This window comes from Pleurodeles waltl, chromosome 9, assembly GCF_031143425.1.
Source record: "Pleurodeles waltl isolate 20211129_DDA chromosome 9, aPleWal1.hap1.20221129, whole genome shotgun sequence".
Taxonomy (NCBI): domain Eukaryota; kingdom Metazoa; phylum Chordata; class Amphibia; order Caudata; family Salamandridae; genus Pleurodeles; species Pleurodeles waltl.
Window position 1 is genome coordinate 771,673,383 of NC_090448.1, and position 23,221 is coordinate 771,696,603.

At 46.6% G+C, this 23,221-nt stretch overlaps 1 long non-coding RNA gene across 1 annotated transcript in view; it reads left to right on the plus strand.

Annotated features, from left to right (window-relative positions):
- The first annotated feature begins 7,526 nt into the window (after positions 1-7,526).
- LOC138258718 (uncharacterized) overlaps positions 7,527-23,221 on the plus strand; it is a 190,399-nt gene continuing 174,704 nt past the window's right edge. Inside the window, exon 1 of the long non-coding RNA XR_011198523.1 lies at positions 7,527-7,634. This is a non-coding gene — a long non-coding RNA (uncharacterized lncRNA). The remainder of the gene's footprint in view (positions 7,635-23,221) is intronic.

Below are 23,221 nucleotides of genomic sequence, written 5' to 3' on the forward strand. Positions count from 1 at the left end.
CTATTCCTCTCAAACAATCCTCAGACTGTCCCAGTTCTATGAGGATTTCAGAGCAGGGTGTAAAATCATTGGACAGATATCACAAATACTTTTCCATTCCAGCATTACTTACACAAACATCTATACATCAATCTCCTGATTTCCAGTTCATTAATGACACCCAAAAATTCCCCCGCATCCTATCCTTTCCCCCCATCCTTTGATCCAATACTGCTGTACAAAAAACATCCCTAAGCCATTCTGAGTGGCTTGGAGGGGTCTTTAAAGTCCATTTTCTGCATATTTCTCGCCTCCCCAACAATATTGCATAAAATACAAACTTCTTATCTGCAATAGTGTCCCAACCTAGCCGCCCCTGCTGATCTTGAAATTGCCCAAAAATTATTAACTGGAGAGAGGGTTCAATTCCCCGATTCAATATACCTGAGATTGTTTCACATACTCCTTCCCAAAAGTGTCGAATATCAGGACATTCCCAAAACATGTGAATATCAGTTGCTTGAGTTAGACCACACTTTGGACATCTCACCTCCTGCCCTCCTTTCATTTTAGATAGCTTCTCAGGGGAAATATAAACTCTATGTATCGTAAAATAATAGTTTTTCCTAAGAGTGGCTGGTTTCACAATACAAAAAAGCATTTTTAATGACTCTTCCCACCACCTTTTAACTGCCTCTTCTGGAAAAAAATTCCTCCACAAATTGCTGGGTAGTATGAACTCGCCATCCACCCCTTCCAGGATCCCCCAATACCAAGCAGACACTCCGTGGGAACCTCCTAGTGGGCTCGGGGTGATCTCACTCAATGGATTGAACATACCAACACCTTCCTTAATCCCCTGAGCCCATTTTTTTATTTGTCAAAATTTCCACCTGGACAAAGAACCACCCATCTTCGACTGCAGTTCCTCCCAAGAAAGAAAAATCCCTTCTGAAAACAAGTCTCCCCAATGTTCTAATCCTGCTTGTCTTATCGGTAACGCCAAAACATCTCGAAAACATTCTGGGGTTCCCGGGGATTCCCAGATAGGTGCGTCAATGTTGTAATAGGTGAGTTTCGCAGATTGCCTGATATGATACCAACTTTCTGCCAGCCCTCGCATAATTTTCAACCTTATCTTTTTGAAAAAATTAGGGTCTCCAAATTTAAACATAAAGTTAGTTGAAGCACCTTTGATACTAGAAGCCATTATATTAAGCATTAAACCCGTTGTCGTGGAGTCTGAAGCAAGAGTCAAGAGTCCAAAATTTTTCAGAAGAAAGGCCCATGCATAATATTGCAACTCAGGTAGTGCCAAACCGTCCTGAACCTTACGCTGACGTAACTTCTTCTGAGAGATTCTAACACCCTTAGATCTCCAAATAAAATCGCTTATAAGGCGCTGCATTTTTCTATATATATTTTCTGCATAGGAAGTGGGGAGGTAGAAAACAAAAAGTTCCACTTCGGAAGGATAGCCATTTTTACCAGATTTACTCTGCCCATTATCGTTAAGGGAAGATGAATCCAACCTTGTAGTAAACTCTTACATTCCGCCAACAATTTTAACTGGTTCCTCTCCGCTAACTGATTGATATTTTGAGGTATCAAAATTCCCAAATATCTAATTTCCTTTTTGCAATAAACAGATTTATACTCCATATTCCAAGCCATGATCTCTGTTTTTTCCACATTCACTTGATAGCTAGACACCTTACCAAACTCCTCGGCCAGTTTAAGGATCTCGGGGAATGCAGTTACTAAATTATCTGTATATAGCAAAAGATCGTCAGCATACAGAGCAAGCTTCCTCTCCCAGCCCTGACAACTAAAAGGAGAGATCATCATATTCCGCCGAATTTTCCTCGCAAATGGTTCCATATATACGTTGAATAGTACAGGGGATAGCGGACAACCCTGTCTAGTGCCCCTAGCTATAGCTATCGGCCCAGTAAGGTTCCCATTCACTAATATTCTAGCTATAGGAGCCCTATATATCTGATTCACTACCCCACAGAGGTTGTTTCCCAGTTTAGCTTTTTTTAGCAGAAGTTTCAAGTAGACCCAGGTTACCTGGTCAAAAGCTTTTGCAGCATCAACCGTAATAACCCCCAAGGGGGAATTCAACGATACTGCCATATCTATAACCCCGATTAATTTGTATGTCAACTCATGCAGATACTTCCCCTTCGAAAAGCCCTTCTGGTCGGGGTGAATTAAGCTATTTGCTACCTTATTTAATCTATCCGCCGCTATTTTAGTAAACAGCAATAGTCACTATTCAGTAATGAGATAGGTCTATAAGAAGAGCAATAAGTTGGATTTTTCCCAGGTTTCGGAATCAATGTAATGACTGCTTCATTCCACGAAGCCGGTATACTTATCTCATTAAAAAAAACCTTGCCAAATAACTCAACCAAGATCGGGGTAATTACATCACCTAATGCTTTATACAACTCCACCGGAATGCCATCAGGGCCCGGGGCTTTCCCTTCCTTACCCCTAGCTAAGGCTGCCCGCACTTCCTCAACCGTAATAGGGCCATTAAGAAATTCCTGGTTCTGCTGCGAGATTTCTGGTAACACATCCTGGGCTAGCCAATCCTCCACCATTTCTTATCGCACCTCTACCTGCTCTGTATACAAAGATGTGAAAAAGTCTTGAAACCCTCGTTCAATATCTTCCGTGCGAAACAGTTTAACACCAGTATCTTCAGCCGCTATTTCCTTAATATGGCCTCTAACTTGATCTGTTTTAGCTTTCCAAGCGAGCAGTTTCCCTGAACTCTCCCCATATTCAAAATGTTTTAGTTTGCTAACCTCCCATCTCTTAACCATACGCGCCTGTAAAATATTTGCTATTCGTGTTCTTAGCTCAGTCAATTCCGCTCTTCCTGCTTTCTCCTGGGCCCCTTCCCCTTTACCAACCAATTTCTCGCTTTTTATTAACATTTCCTGCTCTAACATGTTTATTTCATCTCTAAATACTTTACGTTTATGACATGAAATACTCTTAATTTCCCCTCGTATTACAGCCTTAAAGGAGTCCCAAACCGTTGATAACGATGCTGAGCCTATATTAACCTTGAAAAAACCTTCAGTCTCTCTGCGTAATTGCACCAAAACATCCTCATCCAACAATAATGCGCACTCCAATGTCCACCTCTTAAACATTCTTCTCTGTGGGAGCGTCAGATACCACATTACTGCTGCATGGTCTGATAAATGCGGGGGTAGATATTCAATCCTATCAACATTTTCCAACAACCTATCATCCACTAAAAAATAATCAATGCGTGAAGCATGGCTATACTACTTGTTAAAAAAAGAAAAGACTCTAGCCCCCCTTCCCTCTTCCGCCAAATATCATACAGACCGTAATCCTTCATCATTCTCTTTAAATAATGTTGTGATTTTGGCGTGCCTAAGGATCTACAAGTATCCGTTCTGTCCAATCTATTATCCAGCACCACGTTAAAATCCCCCGTCATCCCCCTTTAGTCATAGAAGTATAGCGCCCATTGTTGGAGGGATGGGGTAACCCAATCTAATTTTAATGTGTGCAAGGATTTCACTCCAAAATGGTTGGATCATTGGACAGTCCCACCATATATGCTGGAAGTCCCCAAGAAGGCCACAGTCCCTCCAACAGCGATCAGATGTAGATGACATTTCTTTTTTCAATTTAGTTGGGTAGAGGTACCAGCCATATAAGATTTTATAGTGAGCCTCCTAAGGCCTAGTGAATGAATATATTTGGCAGTGTCTCGCAAGCGGAGTAGTCAAACGCTCATCCCAGAAACTAATATGTCGAGGTGTTTTGTCTGGAATTGTTTGGAGTAGATGAGCATATAGAAAGGAAATAGTGCCTTTCCTGCAGGCTGCCTGTTTGACAAATATTTAAAAAGGAGTTGGATGGCTTGTGGCAGCGAGGTGTATGTTAGGATTAAGCACCCAATGTTGTAGATGGGCATAGTGAAAACGTTCTGAGTCTGGAAGGGAGAAATTTCAAAGGATAACATGTCCAGCCATGGAAGATATCTGAAATCATAATACAACCCTCTTCTCTCTATTGGTCAAAAGCTTCTAGTGTTAAGGCCGGGGGAGGGCTGGGTTGAAGTGTTTAGGGGTAAATGGGGAGTGGAAGGTGCTCCAACCAGCTCTCTTTGTAACCAAGTCCCATATTTGAAGCATTGTACAGATCGGTGTACTAAGATATGCATTAGGGGGTCGCTCTGGTTTAGGTTTCCAGAGGATATCCCATATATATTTGCCAACTATGGCCCTATCCATATGGAGCCAGTGCTTGTCTGACTCTTCCGGTGTCTATTCTGTAACAATCTGTAATTGTGTTGCTTTATAGTATAGCCGAAAGTCTGGGAGGATTAGTCCGCCGGCTTCTCTTGGAAGCCTTTAAGGTTTGTAGGAGATGCGGGCCCTCTGTTCCTGCCACAGGAAGCAAACCATTAATGTACAAACCTCAGCAATGAATTCTCTTAGTATCTCTATTAGGAGGCCTTGGAAGAGGTAGAGTACCCTTGTCAGGACCACCATTTTAATTGCATTGATTCTCCCCAACCATGAAAGGTTCATAGGTGACCAACGTCTAAGATCGTCTTTTAATTGGCGGAGCGGAGGTGGGTACAAATTGGCTTGATACAAGTCAGCAATATTTGGGGTGAGGTTGATAACGAGATATTTTATGTCCTTTTTCATCCATTTAAAGGGGGTCGAAAGGGCCAAGGCTTCCATGTTGGGAGAGGGCAAGGTAAGGTTGAGGATAAAGGATTTGTGAAGATTGATACTGTATACAGATACCTTTTCAATAGGTGGAGAGGACGTGTTGGAGGGCTTGGAGGGAGGTAGCTGGTGCAGAAAGAGAAAGAAGTATGTCATCTGCAAAAAGTGATACCTTGTGTTCATCAGAGCCAAAGGGGATGCCTTGTATTTCTGTTGTTGCCCTTATGTTAGCTGCTAGAAGTTCTATACTGAAAGCAAATAATAGGGGTGATAGTGGGCAACCCTGTCATGTACCGCGCTGAAGTGAAATAAAGTCGGAGCCCATTCTGTTAACCGCAACCTGTGATTTGGGATATGTATAGTTAGCCTGGGCCATAAGGATAAAATGCTTGTGGAAGCCAAATTTCTGTAAGGTATGCAAGAGGATGGGCCAGTCTACTCAATCAAAGGCTTTTAAATCATCAATAGTGACTAGCACTGCTGAAAGTCATTTTTTTGTTTTCCTTCTCAATCAGGTGGGCCATCCTTCAAAGATTATTATGAGTTTGTCTCCCCTGTATGAATCCTGATTAATCAGGATCAATTAAATAAGGTAAGATTTTCTGAAGTCTGGTGGCTAGTATTCTAGACTATAATTTAGCATCCAGGTTAAGTAAGACTATTGTCCTATAGGAGGCACAATAGTGAAGAGTTTTGTCTTGTTTAGGGACGATTGTGAAAAGTGCTTCGCTCATTGAGAGGGTAACTTGTTTTATAGTGGCCATATGGTTAAAAAGGAGCTTAATGTATTGAATCAGTTTGGCTCTAAAGGTTTTATAGAATTGGGCTGTAAACCCACCAGGCCCAGGGGATTTCTGAAGTTTGATAGAGGAGATGGCTACCCGAATTACATGATCAGAGATTGGTCTAATAAGAAAGTCATTCTGGTCAGCGGCAACTTGGGGTAAGGTCATGTCGTCCGGGTAATCCACTTGGCCTTGGTTGGCAACCGAGTCAGGGGTATAAAGAGACTGATAGAAGTTGTAGAAAGCTTGGGTTTTATTGTGTTCATTTAAGAGTGGCTCTCCTGTATCCGTAAAGATAAGATCAATTAATTTTTTTATGTTGAATTTGTAGTTGATGGGCCAAAAGAGTGCCTATTTTGTTTCCCTTGCCATAAGTGTGTTGTTTAAGACGGAGAAGGATTTATTTTGCTCTGTTAGCATATATCACAGTTAATTTGCCATGTATAGACGTGAAGTTGTGTTGGAGCACCAGGGAAGGGTGATCTTTGTAGGCCCATTCTGCAAGAGAGAGTTTGGCTTCCAATGTTAGTCTGTCATGGGTTTTCTGTTTTGTTAGTGCAGTTGTGAGGGAGATGCATTTGCTACGTATTACTGCTTTAAAGGTATCCCAGGTTGTAGATATATCTGTGTCTCGGGGAACATTGCCCTGGAAGTGGTCTCTAATAGATTTGTGATGATCATCTCTCAATAGATGGTCCCTAAAGAGAGAGTTCGGGAAAAAACATTTGCGGAGTTTAGAGGTCAGTCCTTTCCAGTTTAGTGTAAGGTTTACAGGCCCATGATCTGAGATCCCAATCGAGTGTAATGTGGCTGTTAAAAGGTGTTGTTGTAGAGACTGTCTGATGAAAATGTAATCCAAACAGAAGTATGTATGATGGTAGTGGGAGAAAAAAGTGTAATCTTTATGAGTTTGATGGGTGGTGCGACAGGTAAAGTAGGCTGAGAGAGTGAACCGTGTATTTGAATGATTTGTAACGTTTCCAGTATGTGCTCTATGCAGCTGTGTACTATCTAGCTGTCTGTCCCCCATAAGCACAATATCGCCTTCAGCAAAGCCTCCCAAGAGCGTCTGAAGTGAAGTAAGAAATGTGGCTTGCGCTGTGTTAGGGGCATAAACTATTGCTATGGTGCACATGCAGCCTTGGAGCTGTCCTTTCACTAAGAGGATCCTGCCATCTTTGTCGGTCTTGAAAGCATGTGTTTGGAAGTGTATAGAGAATTGGAACAGGTGCGCTACCCCATTGTATTTTGTGGGTGCCGAGGAACGGTATATCAAAGGGTATGATTTGTGTTTAAGTCTAGATTCATCGGCACCTGTCAAGTAGGTCTCCTGTAAAGCAACAATATCATGTCGATGGTCCAAAAGATATTTCCATAGTTTGCACCTTTTAGAAAGCGAGTTGAGACCCTTGATATTCCACTATAATACAGTCAATACCATAGCATTGGAGTGTGAGTAAGCATTGCGTAAGGTAGAATTCCATTGAACATAGGTATGGTTGTAATAAGCATTATAAGAGATGTCTCTCCCCATATTCTACTACACAATAGGGCTAATGATGCCAAGGTACCACAAAGGATAACAAATGAGAAAAAGAGACGAAAAACGTAGTTAATATAACAATCATAGAACATAACAGTTTCCCCAATTTCCAAGCGAGCATCTTGGTGGATTACAGAGGAATGTGTGAGCGTGGTCAAGATCCACTTGGCACATTGGTGCTATAGGTAGCAAATATATGCCAGACAATAAAGGATATCAAATGGTGCAGTCAGCTTGGTAACTAGCACCTTGAATAAATCAATAACATCAATTGTAGTAGCAGTATATAAGGAAGTGCGTGTGAGTCCCCTCTAGGGCCTACCGTGTATATAGTTACAGTGAGCCAGAGGTGTTAAGAAAGAAAGCTACTTTCTCAGTTTGTTGCGAGGAATCACTGTTGTGGTTTGGGTGTGCTCGAGCAAGTTAATCAGGAGTTTCTCGTCGACCTTTCCGTTTAGAACGGCACTGTGGAAGCCATGGATTGCCACCAGTAGCGTTGCTGGAGCCAGCTACCTGTTGCTCCTCGTGGACCATCAGTTCTTCAGGATCTAAGAGTTGGAGTCCCAATGAGGTTGCAGCTTCCAAGAGGTCGGTGCAAAGCCAAGATTTGTTTTTGATTGTGAATGTCAGACCGAATGGGTAAGTCCACCTGTATTTAACATTGTCTTGCTGGAGCTTGTCAGTTACTGGTCTGAATTGTTGCCTCCTAGCAGGGGTGGCTGGGACAATGTCTTAAAAGAGTGAGCATGTTGCTCCTTGGAATTAAACCTCTCCCACTTTACGTGCTGCCTGTAGAATAGCTTCTTTCGTTTAAAATGAGTGGAGTTTCACTAAGATGTCTCTTGGACGTTTCTTTTCACCTTGCAGGGGAAGGCCGACCCTATAGGTACGTTCCAGTTTGATGTCGGCTCTCCAAGTACTGCAGAGTAAAGTCCTATGACAAAAGCATCCAAATCTGGGCCTTCTGCACCTTCTTCCAGATTGCAAAGACAGATATTTCTCTGCATGAGCGATTTTCAAAATCTTCACATTTTAACGTGCAACTGTGATTTGAGGTGCACAAAGGAGTTGTGCAGAGTGTCCACTTGTTGTGTGAGTTTGGGTGGTAGTCTCCAAGTCCAGCACTCAGGTGGTGATAGATTCCACTTCTTGTTCAAGGGTGGTTAATCTAGAAGAAATGTCAGCTCAGAGTGATTCCAAGGAGGCATCAAGATCGGTTTTGAGTTCCTCTCTTAATTCTTATTTGAAATCCAATAGGAATAACAGGAGGTCCTCCTTAGTTAATGCTATAACATTCCCAATTCCTGCAGCTGGAGGTGCATTTTGAGTTTCTGAGGGCCAGAAGTAGAGCGAAACTCTATTGGATCGTGATTTCTTAGGAGGCACGTAGGTGCGGTGTGTTGTTCAAGGAGAAGCTGATTGCCCAAGAACCAGGAGGTTAATCATTTTCTTCTTGTAGTACTGTGAATGTGTAGCAATCTTATGGGGCCCTCGCCTCCGTTCCCCGCATCCGCCGCTCCACCGCCGAAGGAAGATACTTCTCCCACCTGGCCACCAAGACCTGGAACTCCCTACTGCTCCACCTTCGCCAGACCCAAGACCTCTTAACTTTCAGGAAACACCTAAAGACATGGCTATATGACCAGTAGCTTCCCCCTCATACAGGCCTGTTTATTTTGTCTCTAGTGAAAATGTAAAGTCACTCTATCCCAGAAAGCGCTGTAAATGCCCTCGGAAAGCTGTGGGTTCACTAGTCGGGTCGATTTGATCTTAGAGGACGTCTCATATAGCCACGAAGCCACGAAGACCTGTGTCCTGCTTTTGCTGTTTAGGTGGGCTTTCATGTTTTGCCCTCTTAACGTATTTAAAGAGAAGGATAACAAAAGATTTTTTTTTGGGGGGGGGGAAGGGCGTGGGCCAGGTTGCAATGCCAGGTGGTTTTTCAGTGAAGTCAGGGAAAGAGGGGCTCATCACCCGCTAGCCATTAGGCCTTACCTTCCCTGATGGTTGTTTCCCATTATGGTGGCGGCAAGCTTCTTTGAATCAGGGTGAGAAGAGGTAGTTGAGTGTGCGCAGGAGAGCACCCCCCCCCACGGGTGCAATTGGGTGGTGAGGGTGCTCAATGAATGTCTCTGTTGTGCGCAGGCGACAGGGACCGTATAACCATCCCTGGCCCTCCTTAAGTATGGAGTCAGCGGAACTCTCGTAGCCGGGATGGAGATCGGAAGTTCTTGTGTGCGGCCGAGACAGGCTCCCCAGGGCTTTCTGGCAAGAAAAGGTACGTTCTACATTTGTTACGGAATCATGCAGGGTTGCACCCAAGCAGTTTTATTGCTTGAGTTGGTGCCGTGGTGAAGAAGCTCCGGGAGGCCTGCGCGGCCGTCAGTTAGTGTCCTGTCACTTTTCCATGGATCTTTGGGACAGAGTGACCAAACCGAGACTCGTTTGTGTGTGTAAAAGGCCGCTTTATTGGAACAGGTGCCCCTAGACCTACCCCCTTGGCCTTTGCCTTACAAAACTAAGACCTCACTAGACATCGAGTCACCTACCCCCGCCCCTCCCCCTCCCCTACCCCGATCCCTCCCCCCTTCTTCTCGACCTGTCTTTTCCTTCCTCTCGTCTCCTTTACTTTCTCCCGACCTACCCGCTTCTTTGAACCTGTCCGCTACTGAGCAGTCTCCTGCCTGTCCTTGTCTAATTAATGTTCCCCCCGTCCTACTACCTGACTTTCCCTGCCAGCTCCGTCCTACCCCGAACTTTTAATAGCTGCCCTGCAGCTGTCCCCGCCACCAGAAAAAGGCCCTGACTTTTTCTGCCCCCCCACACTAGGGCTCCTGTAGTAAACCCTTGAGCTGCTCCCTCAACTGTAAGAGGTATAACTCCATTCCCACGAAAGATAGGTGCACCCCATCGTCCCTAAAGAACTCCACGTCCTCAAACCGTATGTCTGCATGCTCCAGGAATGATATTCCACGCCCCGCGCAAAATCCCTTCATTTCTTTATTAATCTTACGTCTGGCCCTCTCGATGGCCCCGGTTTCCTGGCTCCTCTCAACACCTGACGCGACATAAACGCCGTAAAAACAATGTGACAGCCTTTCCACTGCTCGCTCACTAACTGTAGATCCCTTTTCATGACCTTCAGCAAATTCAAACCCGTAGATCTTACTAAATCGTTTTCCCCCAAGTGAACACAAAGCAAATCCGGACAATGCCCCCTCCCTCGCATTGCCTGAAGCCGAGGTACCAGCTCTTCCCACTTCATTCCCCCTTTCCCAATCCACGTCACCCGATAACGTTCCGTATCAAATCCCAGGTTGCCCCCTGCCGCAGTCCTTCGTGCCTGTCGTTGTGCCCATTTTACAAAGGAGTGCCCAATCACCCATATCTCCAAATAGGCCGCTTCTGGCCCCAGGACCACACCTGAAAAAGAGAAAATATATGAAAATATCCATTCTCCCTCTCCCTACATTCCTTTAACAATCACCACCCCGGACATACCGCCTAAAGCAATCCGACCTCCATCTACCCAAAGCCATCATCTCCTCTCTATCCGAACCCTTACCTCCTGCCTCTGTGGCCACTCCGATGCAAAAGGAATGCGTCCCAAATCTCTCTGCCTCAAAGCCCATAGCCGATAACCCTTTTCTCAATACAGCCAGAAGCTGCGCCGCCATCACCTTACGACCGTCCGCATGACAGAAAACCGGGCCCTCCGAAACCTCTGACTTCTAGCGCAATTGGGCGCCCAAATTAACCGGGCAAATGCCTTTATAGGGATAACGACGAAGCATGACCGTGACCCCAACGCCTTTTTGATCAGTTTTTGATTCCCGAACCCAGAGAGCCAAACCTTTTTCCACCGCCCGAACCTCCCTCCACAAGATACCCAATTTTTCCGACAGGCCCAGTAACTCCGCTACCCGAAACGCGCCGAAAAACATCCACGACATCAGTGTCCTGAAGAGAATAGCCTCGTGATCATCATAGCACAGATCTCCCATCAACGTTACCAAGCGCTTTAGCATTGCCAGCGATATCGGTTGGCGCTCCAGACCCTTTTTCCCAAAAGATTTTTCCCAACCCTGCAATATTCTCATTCCCAATTCCCCCACCGATGGCGGGTAACCCCATACCAGCTTACCCATGAACCCGAGGGCCGACAACTTACCCGAATTCGTGACTCTCGACTGACCCTTACCAATCAAATCCATAATGAAGTGTATCACATCTTCCACCACCTCTTCTTGTCGCGCCCGCCGTCGAGCCCCAGATCCCAGGAACTCCTCCCATGCTTTTGCATAAGCCCGCCTCGTGGACGGCGCCAGGGAGTTCATAACCAGTCGAAGCATCCGGGATCGCCTACTCTCCACAGAGCCTCCGGCATGCGAATTCTTCTCAACGCCACGCCCGTGGTTAATCCATGGAAATGCTCCCACTGCGAACGAGACAAAGCATCAACGATGTCATTATTCACCCCCGGAACGTGCTTGGCACTAAAATGAATGTCATTCCGCAAGCATTGAAGGACAAAAACGCGTAGCAGCTGTAACAATCCTGCCTCCCATGCCGACTGCCGGTTGACCGTCTGCACAACCGCCAAATTATCTACACGAAATAGCACCCGCGAATGCCTCAGTTCACCGCCCCATAAGCACACTGCCACGATCAGCGGAAAAAACTCCAAAAACGCGATGCTACGGCCGCCATGCTTCCACTCCCATGGCCATTCCTCTGCGCACCAACGCCCTTCCCAGTACAGCCCAAAACCTGCTGAACCCGCCGCATCCGAAAACAACTGGGCATCCCATTCCCACTCCCGCCAGACCTTCAAGGGAATCCCATTAAATGACTCCAAGAACCTTGCCCACATGCGCAAGTCCTCTCGCACTCCCACTTTCAACCGCACATGATGGTTGGGGAGCGCGTGCACAGCCAGCGCTAGAGAAAGTCTTCTGCAAAACATCCTACCCGCTCGCACCACCCTGCACGCAAAATTCAAATGCCCCAACAACACCTGCACATCCCGCACTGTGACCTTGCGCCTCTGCAACATTTCATCAATTCGTCTGATCATGTCCCTCTTTTTATCGGCAGGCAACCTGGCTATACCTGCCACCGTATCCAGTTCAATCCCCAAAAACGACAGCGCCGTAGCTGGCCCCACTGTCTTTACGGGAGCCAGGGGCACACCCAGGTCTCCCATGATATCCATAAACCAGCTCAGCACCGCCGCACAACGGGGCTGTCCGCTGGTGCTGCAAAAAAGAAGTCATCCAAGTAGTGCGTTACCTCTTGGTGACCTGTAATTTTCACAAAGATCCACTGTAGGGCAGTGCTAAATCGCTCAAACAGCGCACACGAGCTGGAGCACCCCATAGGCAGTGCCTTGTCCACGTACCAGCTCCCCCGAAACTGGATGCCCAACAACTCGAAGTCATTCGGGTGCACCAGAAGCAGCCGAAAAGCTGACTTAATGTCAGTCTTTGCCATCAAAGTCCCCGGCCCCAGCTGATCCACCATCTGGACCGCTACGTCCACCGACGCATACGACACCTTTGTGAATTCCTCTGGAATGAAATCATTCACTGAGGCCCCCTCCGGCCAGGACAAGTGATGAATTAACCAGAATTGTCCTTTCTCTTTTTTGGGCACTATGCCAATTGGCGACACCATGAGATTTTCCAAGGGCCAACAAGAGAACGGGCCCGCCATGCGCCCCTCCCTTACCTCTTTCATCAGCTTCCCTTGGACCAGCTCCTCCCTTCCGCGTACGGATCGAAGATTCTCTGCCCACCGACGCTCCCGCGGACCCTGATATCCCAACCTGAACCCTTCCCGAAAACTGCGAACCAATAACTCAGCTTCATCCTGCCTGCCATAAACCTGCAACCCTGCCTGTAACTGGTCGACCTTAACCGGCGTAATAGCCTTTTCCTGCAACGCCTGGCCGCTGACGCTGGCCCTCCTTTCCTCCATAATTGGCCCCCTGACTCCCACTTGCAGCTCCCCCTGCGCTGGCACCGGTCTGCTGGCCATTACACACTGTGACCGGGTGACGACCCGCGCATTTTGTACATTCGTGTCGGAACTTACAGTACTCTCTGGTACATATTCCTTTATTGTAATCCCAGCACGCTCCCGACCGTCCGGTCCCTGCACTGTTAGATCTATTGGGGCTGGAGCCCCGGGACCCCACCCCTTGGGTGGGGCGCTCCCGAAAGGGCCGATATATTATGGGTAACCCACTGGCCGTAAACACTGTTTTCCCAAATTTCGCTGGCCCCATGGTGTGCTGCCACAAGTCTGTATCAATTTCCCCCCATTGCACCTCCGAGTCCACCACCATGCGTGCCCGAAATTCTTCATCATATTGGCGCCACGCATATCCACCGTAATTAAGCTGCGCTTTCCTTATGATATCCATATATTTAAATAGAGATACCGACCTCTCCGGGAATCGCTCGCAATACACGCTAGCGAATATCAAGAAAGCCGCCGTCCAATTCTCTATCGTGACTGGCACTTTTGGCTGTTTAGAAAGCTCCCACTCTTCTTCTTTGGAGCCCTCCTTGGCCCTAATCTCCCGATGTAACAATTTTAATATGTCCACATACTCCCCTTTCCAAATCTTTTCCTTTGTCGCCGGCATTAAGTGTGCCCCCAGCGGCTTTGCTGTGCCTATATAGGGCAACTTCACCTTTTTAGACGCCGGCTCCCCTTCCTTTTCATCCTTCGCTCCCTTCTCTGCCCCGGCAACCGCTGCACCGTCCCCCCCTTTTTCCGAACCCGCGGCCTTCCCCTCCTTCGTCGCCTTCACGTCGCTCTCCGTTGAGACCCCCGTGTCCTGCATATACACTCCCTTTACTAAACGCACTGAGTCCTCTCTCGCTTCCGACGCCACCGATATCATTGAGCATGAAGAAGTCTTACCTGGAGATAGCAGCGGGGGCTGCTCCTGAACCGTCCGCTCCTCTCCTCCCCTGCGCTCTCCACGACGTTCCCCGCGCCGCGTACCTGACCGCTGTACCTGAAATGACTGACGGACAGGGTTAGATGTTCCCCGCCCTCCTCTCTCCCACCAATCATACTCGCTCCCACTATTCCGCAGCTCGCCCTCTTCCAAACTCTCTTCTGACCTCTCCTCCCGCTCCCCAGCACTCACACCCGAGCCACCGCATCTCACACAACCTGAATACTCCCCTCTGTCTTCTGACCGCCTTCTGGACGGGCCCGGACGTTGCTCCTCCTGGGCCGCGGCGACGGGGGGCGCAATACCCTCTCCTCCACACCGCCCAGAAGAAGCGTCCGCAGCCCCAATACATCGCCTGCTCCATCCTGCTGATGCCATCCGGCTGGCCGACCCAGGGTCCGCCTTCCCTTCTTTCCAGTGCACTCGAGCCGCGTCCTGCTCGCCTGGGTCGTCCTCTTCGTAATCCAAAGGCCCCTGCCAAACAAGGTCTGGTGTGCCAGGGGAAGAACTAATATCCCATTGACTTCCTACCCCCAGGCCCCCCTCCCCTACCAGGCCCTCCTCATCCAACCCCTCTTCCACCCCCAGGACCTCAACCTCTGGGATGCCAGACCCATCATCCCTCCTGAGGGTCCCCAAAGATCTAACTATTGCGGATCCCTCTCCCTCATCCCACCTGCCCCCCTCTGTACTCCCACCCTCCTCATCGCTGCTCTACCGGAGCATGGTCGGCCATTTTTTAGACATGGGGACCTTGGGGTCCCTCTCTACCTCCTGCCTTGCAGACCCCCATTGTTCTACCTCCCCGCGTGCAAAACCCAAATCCAGGCCCCTTGCCCCCTCAACACTGGGAGCCCCACCTTTTCCTCGCCGCCCTTTGTCCACAACCGACAACCCCAGAGAGGTTGAAGATGCCCCAGGGGCACCCGCCGCACCCCCGGCCTTACTAAGATACTTGGATTCGGCCGCGCGCGTCTGGCGCGCGCCAGCCTTCCCTTTTACAGCTTTTTTGTCAGCGCTCGCCTTGAGCGCCCCGACTCCTCCCGCTACGTCTCCTTGATGCCGCGCTGCCTCCTGCGGCACCGCTTTCCCTTTACGAGCTGGTTTCCAGCTCTGACGCAGCATAACGCGTCCCGCCTCCCGGGAAACCCTCGGGGATCCCTGGCCACGCTCCCGGCCAGAGAACCTCCCCTTGCCCGCCCCGGGCCCGCCCTTCGCCCCGCCCCCCGGGACGCCCCTCTCACCTTGCCGGCTGCAACCACCCGCGGCGGGGAGCACGCGGCAACCGCCGCGCAACTCCTGCGGAGGCCCTGCGCGCCGGGCGGACCGGCGCCAGGGCTCCATCCTTAAGCAAATCCATCCGGCCCGCCTGGCGCAACAGCGCGACGGCCTCCAAGACCTTCGCCTCAACTTCCATCCTGCCGAATATCAACGCGATCCCGCCCAGGAAATACGCCTGCTAAACTAAGTCCGCTTCTATTAGTATCTCTAAATATATCGTAGTTGTCCTTTTTAAAAAAAAATTTATATATCCACCTAAACCCAGCCACGTGGAAAGAAAAACACAGAGCCTGCCTGCCTGCACCCTGGCCACCAGGTCACCTTTCCAAAATGGTGCCTGCTCCCACAAAATGGCCGTATACATACCCATCCCACCCACCATAATTGGCACCCCGGACGTCCAAACACGTCCCGGGTCGTGCCACCTGTCCCAAAAACCCCAGGGGGGGAACTACTCATTCCTCCTCTTCCCCCCCGAGGCCCCATTGTTAGTGTGGCCCACTGGGAGGGCAAGCTACCTGGTTCTGTGTAGCTCTGCAGGTGATGGGGACACTCGCCATCGTCGAATGCTGACATCAGTTTTTATCCTTTGTTAAGCCCGCTTTCTGTCTGGAATGTTATGGAATTCGAACGGGTCACGCCTGTGCAGCCCTGAGGATTGTCCATGCCCCCTTTTCTTTACATTTTCTCGCATTACGTTAGAGCGCGGGTGGCAGGCAGTAGCCTTATAAAAGCTCAACTCATTTTGGTCTCCATGGTCAAAGAGGACCTCGAGCTCAGACAGTTAGGCATCTTGTTCAAGCTTGGTTCAACCTTTTAGTGTCTGTGTAATAAGTATGAGCATTTTCAATAAGTAGTATAGCACTTGTCTTATTATGCTTTGTCTAGTATTCCACACTCTGGAGTAGAATGGTGCCTGCGGGATGCTTAGCAATGTTATTCAGTTGCATGTTGCACTTCGCAGTAGCAGGACGCTGCTGGTTGTAGGAGTATGTACAGCAATAAAGTCTTAGAACTTCCTGATGGCTCCTGTGGAATTTGTCACAACATCTTGGTGATGAGGGGAACACCGACCATCATTTCATTCACTCACCAACTTTATTGAAAGACGGCGGCGGACATGAGGGATCACTGAGCAACAAACTCTTCTCTGTCCTGGGGGTTAGAGGTATCCGATATAGACAACACCTGAGAAGACTGACAGTGCTACTGGTTGGTGCACAACGATTTGGTCACCAGGATATTTCTGGCGCATGCACATACGCGCAGTCAGCTGAAGAGTATTGGAGCAGTATGTGACGCCTTCCAGCGTGTGACATCTTTCTTGGAGATCAACGCACTTACATCATTGCTAAGAAACCACCACTTGAACAGCGCGTTGCTACATCCCTCTTGATAACTGACACTTAGCCCGTGCTTCGCAACGCTGTATTACCTAGCAGCCGCCACTCAGACAGTGCGCTGTGTTAGCGTGCCTGGTCCTTAGTAAGTAAACTTACAAGGGGACGCGTATAGGCCGATTAACCTTTTGGATCGCATGGAGTATCCTAGCCGCGTATTGACCAATGACAACAAATGATCAATATAACCAATCAATTACCACTAAAAGAATCACAAATCATTAGACATTTATATCAACATTCATGAATAACCACAACTCAATAAGCGTTTTAACACTTTTATTTACCTATTAGTTACAATTTTAATGACATCGGTTAATTCAAACTTTATTCAATTGGCTCAGAATTCATTGATTAGTGACCACCAATAACATAATCTAATCAGAACTTGAGAAAACATACACCCTAATTCTTCAGCATAAGATAACCAAGAACAAAATATCAACATTAATAGCAAAGTTAAGCAATTAGTTTGTCAATCATTTGTCACTATCAATGTCACCCAAAGGAATCCTACCTAACCCAGATTAGCATCAGCATGTGGGACTTAATGCAAAAATAATTTAGAAAACATGATTTTGGGAAAACATCTAAGAGAAACTATATAAAACAGCGCAGTTGGTACCTAGAAGAAAAGGCACAAAAGTTCATCAGTTACATTGTCATTGCTACCTATCCACGGAATGGATCATCAACGAAGTCAGTCTTCGTCTTCAGGTCATCAATCGATCAGCAATGCATCAGGCTCTCAGAGCATGATCCCAATGATAGAATCTCGAACATCGTCTCTTGACGTCATCAGCATCTCACCCCTCGCCTCTCACATCTCATCTCCCGCATCTGAAGTTTTAGACCCTTGTCATGACTTTTTATTAGAGTTTTTCAGGCCATCCCCCTAATTCCTAATTGGTCAGTCAGTCACCAGTTGTTATCTTAGCCAATAACGTTTATTTTACAAATCTATAAGTTCTAATATTTCTCCGTTCCCAGTCCATTGTTTGGTTCACTGTACGATGTCCTTATCATCCGGCTCTTCAGGTATCGAAAATGTTGCATCTTCCTCTTCAGTCAGTATCCTCTTTGTTCTAGTCCTGGGAAAGTACATTCAGCCTACCCTACATATAATTGTATCAATTTGACTTCATCATCTCCTGTCCGTCTGTACACTGCAGAAAATTCTAGCTAAGCACACAGTTCACGGTCAGTTCAAATGCACCAGCAGCTTCTACAACGCACGTTTATTAATTCTGCTTCTGGATGAGGCCTGGAAAGACTAGACCACGACTTCAGCTAAGTTAACTCTACAATAAATGGAAAACATAGGTTATACATCTCATTATGGCATATTACTACATTACTATTACATATTTTCATTATTTTACGCACTGTTTTTAGTAATTTTAATACAAGTTCGTATAAGTGGCTGTCATTCTCCGTGGTCACATTTTTCAAACGTGCACATTATTTTCTCTATGTTAATTTTTCTATGAACTTTTGTTAATCGAAACACATTAACATTCATTAATAATTTCTAATTAGCATATCTGCTTCAACATTCCCTCCTCTGATGACTAAATATGGCATCACACCTTTCTTTTCCCATCATTTAATAATTCAATTTCAGCTGTATTTTGTCTCCTTCTCAAGTCTTCCCTATAAATTCTTTCCCTGTTCCGTTCTCCCCTCCTCTGATTATTCTTAGATCTTTTCAATTTTATCTTTTGACATAATTTACATGAACCACATATCCCTAATATGCAAACAATCACAATTAATATTCCCTGTATAATTTTTAATAATACCCCATTCCAAATTTGACTAAGCCAGTTTCCATCCTTTTCCAACCATTTCCCAAACCCCTGGTTCTTGTAATTCTTTCAATTCGTTACTTGAGTTAGTCAGGTTAGTAAGTAATTCTCTATCATTATTCGGAATATACGAACAACAATGCGTAGCATTAATCATCTTACAGACTCCGCCTTCTTTCGCTAAAAGAATGTCTAAAGCAAGCCTATTTTAAAGCGTCATAACTCTATCCGCGGCTAATTCAGTATCTATCAGGAGTATTGCCCCTGTAAAATTCATCAGCATGTTATCCACAATAGTAGACAACTTTCGTATCTTGATCAAATTCAGAATGAATCCCACTGAAGAAGTCACTGCACCAAAGATATCTCCCACAACTGCAGAAGAGGTTTCCCTCCTCTGTTGCTTATGATGTAATTCAGTCAATTTGGAAACTTCTTTAAGTCATCTATCTGATAAATCTTTGGGAAAACTATCCCCAAATAACATGTCCCATACCATCCTCTTGGAAGACGGTAATAAGCATTTATACACAAATATGATAAATCCCAGGAATCAAAGGGTCCTGACCATTCAACATAAAAGTCCACTTACTCTGAAACATGCCTACACTCACTTGTACCCACAAATAAAGTGTCAGTGCATGATTTTGGCCTTTATATACAAAGCTTCCCTTTGTATAATGCATCTAATGCTAATTTCCCTTGCGTTTTAATAGCAGTATAAGCATAATCATTCTTGTAAGTCCTCTTCTCTAAGCCCCTTTCTTATTTTTCTTTTAGTGCTTTTCTTCTATCATCAGTATGCCCTATAAAGCTCTTCTCTAAAGGTGTAAGCAAGCACGTTAGGTTATTCCTATGTGCGTAAGCAGCTCCAAATGTTAATGTAGGCTCAAATAATCCTCTAATTAGCACTATATCATGCTCTTTAGCTATTCTACTCAGATATTTAATAATAGGAACAAATGAAAATACTCCGTCGTAGTTCGAATAGAAATACTGTATATACTCTTGATTATAGAACCTTGTTAGTAGCAAGCTACAGCTTATGCCATAAGTTAGTGGTAAGCTATGGTACGTAACTCCTTCCTCTACTGACAAAGGAATCTGCGTACACACAAGACAATTCCTCGCATCCGTTGTCTCAACATACTCACTCAATAAGCGATAGAAAACATTAGAAGAAAGCTCTCCTTGTGCATTAGTATAGTCATGCAGGCACTTCTCATCTAACTTAAACCTCTCTAAAGCTGTTAAAGTAGTAGTCTCAGGAGTAAAAGTAAAAGTAGCTCTTTTCATATCATGAACAGACATTCCACAATCATCACTATAAACAAGATTCCACACATAACTGCCAATTCAACACTTAGGGGGTCATTCTGACCCTGGCGGGAACCGCCATTTGGCCGCTCCGCGGTCAAAAGACCGCTGCAGCCATTCCAACCTTCCCGCTGGGCCGGCGGGTGCTAACATTGTTAGCGGCCGCCGGCCCAGCGGGAAGGGGGCCTGCAACACTGAAGCCGGCTCCGAATGGAGCCGGCGGTGTTGCAGGTGTGCGACGGGTGCAGTTGCACCCGTCGCGCTTTTCACTGTCTGCTAGGCAGACAGTGAAAAGCAGGCTGGGGCCCTGTTAGGGGGCCCCTGCACTGCCCATGCCAGTGGCATGGGCAGTGCAGGGGCCCGCGTGGGCCCCTAGACACCCGTTACCGCCAGCCTCTTCCTGGCGGTGTAAACCGCCAGAAACAGGCTGGCGGTAAGGGGGTCAGAATACCCATGGTGGCGCTGCTTGCAGCGCCGCCATGGCGGATTCGCCCAGCCGGGGGAAATCCGGCGGGAAACTGCCGGACCCGGTTTTCTGACCGCGGCTTTACCGCTGCGGTCAGAATGGGCAAGGAAGCACCGCCAGCCTGTTGGCGGTGCTTCCGTCATTCGCGGCCCTGGCTTCGGAATGACCCCCTTAGATATCTACAACACCTAATATTTCTATCTTGATTATTTAGCTCAGCCATGATCTGTAAAGAATCAGAAAGCAGAAGTAACTCTTAGATAAAGTGCAGTAAAATCACAAATAAAGAAATATTCTTCTCTCACAGTTCAGTTTCACATCCAGGAACCCCTTTCCTTTGTCAAATCGATTAGCAGCTTGTCACATCTGGTTTCCAATGTCAAATCAGGTTATCAATGTCTCTTTCAGTTTTGTTGTCAAACAGTCTCTCTAAGATGTCTCCAGATTAGCTCAACAAATCAGCTTTCTGCTCACCTTCAGGTTACATCAAAGTACTGACTCAGAACTTCTCTATCAAAACAAAAGGACAAAAAGTTGTGTTGCCATTCATTGGTAGTTGCATACGCCCATTCAGGGCCTGCGTAGCACCGACTTGCTATTCTCTTTCTTTTCAACCTTCGGTCACCACTTAGTTCTCCTTCACTCAATTCTTCTTTCCTCGTAGTATCCACTTCTTCCTCTATTGTCTCATTTATAACCAGTTCCTTTTTCTTACCTATCTGTGGTTCAGGCAATTATCTCCTTTTCTTGTTCCTTCTGTCAGCAATATTCTTAGGATTGGACTCTTCTTCTCTTTCTCTCTGGTGCTTCCTCTTGATAGACCTGCAACGGGTTCAGGAGGAGTCGAATCACTTTGACTTTGATCCGTCTCAACACTTTCCCCCTCTTGGTCTGGCAATTGCTCTGTCTGCTTTTCAGCACTGTCTGCTTCTAGGAGATCCTCTGCTGCGCTAGGCTCTCCTGCTGTATCCGTCGAGATTGGTTCTTCTGCACCCTTCTGTAATTCTTCACTCTTGTCTCTTATAGGGGTAATAGAACCATCTTCCACAAATTCTGGTTCAGCTTCAGGCTCTGCTGGCTCCTTTTTCCGGCTCAGGTGCGGCGGCCTGTTTCGTTGTTGTTGGTGCTCTCAACAACGCTTTCTCATGATCTAGTGGACACACCACTCTCTTTGTATGGCTCGCGTGTATCCAGTTCAGGAGTCCTGCACACTTCACAGCTGTCATAGTAGTCAACACCACTTGGTACGGACCCCTCCAACGTGGCTCTAAACAGGTCTTGCGAACATGCTTTCTGACAACGACCTTGTCACCAACTCTCAGATTGTGCCCTGGATCGTGGATGGGTGGCAGAGTGGTGGCCTGCACCTGTGAGAGAAAGAGCGAACCACATCATCCAGACCCTTGCAGTAGTCCAACACCATATAATCTGTAATGTTTACAAGTGCATTGGCTGGAACTGCTGGTAATCTCATTGCTCTAGCCATGAGGATCTCATGGGGCGACAGCCCTGTCTTCCTGTCAGGTGTGTTTCTCATCGACATCAACACCAAAGGCAATGCATCTGGCCATTTCAGATTCGTAGCTGCACACATCTTTGCAGTTCTTGATTTCAAGGTACCATTTATCTGCTCCACCAGTTCTGATACTTCAGGGCAATAACTACAGTGCAACTTTTGCTCAATGTTTAATGCTGCACATAAGAGTTTAATCACCTCGTTATTGAAGTGAGTTCCCCTATCTAATTGTAAAGAGATCGGAAACCCGAAACGTGGTATCAACTCCCTAAGCAACAACTTTGCTACTGTGAGACTGTCATTCCTTCTTGTAGGGTATGCTTCAATCCAATGACTAAAGACACACACAATAACCAACACATATTTCAAACCTCCACACGCAGGCATTTCAATGAAATCCAATTCCATTCTGCTGAATGGACCTCCTGCTCTTCCAATGTGGCTCAAATTCACCACTGTCCCTTTTCCCATGTTTAACTGCTGACAAATTATACAGCTATTATATACTGCCTCTGCCGCCTTCCTAAACTTAGGGTTAAACCAATCAATTTTAAACAGCCTAACCATGGCATCCCTCCCAATGTGTGCCTGTCCGTGATAGTATCGGGCCTTTTGCAACAATAAACTATTGGGTAGGACCATCTGACCCTCCTCAGAAACCAAAATCTCGTCAGAACGTTGGACACATTTCAATTTGACCCAGAGACGTTTCTCTTCTTTGTCAACATTACTTTGCAATGTTTTCAACTCTTCCAGAGTATCGATTATTTTCAATGCAAAACTTGTACATGTATTGTCTTCTTCTGACATCAATTCCCACTTGTCTTTGAACGATATACAGTTCAATGCGCAAAATCTTGCGACTTGATCCGCATATCCATTTCCCAGTGAGATGTAATCCCCCGTGCCTTTTGATGTGCACTGCATTTCACCACAGCAATTTCTTCAGGTAACTGGATTGCATACAACAACTCTTTTATCTTGTCGCCATTTCTTACTAGTGTACCAGTAGAGGTCAGGAAACCTCTTTGCGACCACAATTGACCAAAATCATGAACAATTCCAAATCCATATTGGCTGTCAGTATAGATGGTGACTCTCAGTCTCGCAGAAACATGGCACGCTCTAGTAAGAGCTACCAATTCTGCTACTTGTGCAGAGTATGCACCTCAAAGCCAAGAAGCTTCTAGTGTACCTTTGATTGTGCATACAGCATATCCTGCTCTCAATGTCCCTGTACCACCTCTGAAACATGAGCCATCAACAAAGCCAATTTGATCATTTTCTTCCAATCGGGTATCTTTGATGTCAGGCCTTGGTTTTGTACACAGTTCAGTTACCTCAAGACAGTCGTGCTTGATGTCTTCCTCTTTTTCAATTTCAACAGCATCACTAACTGTCATGTTATACTGTG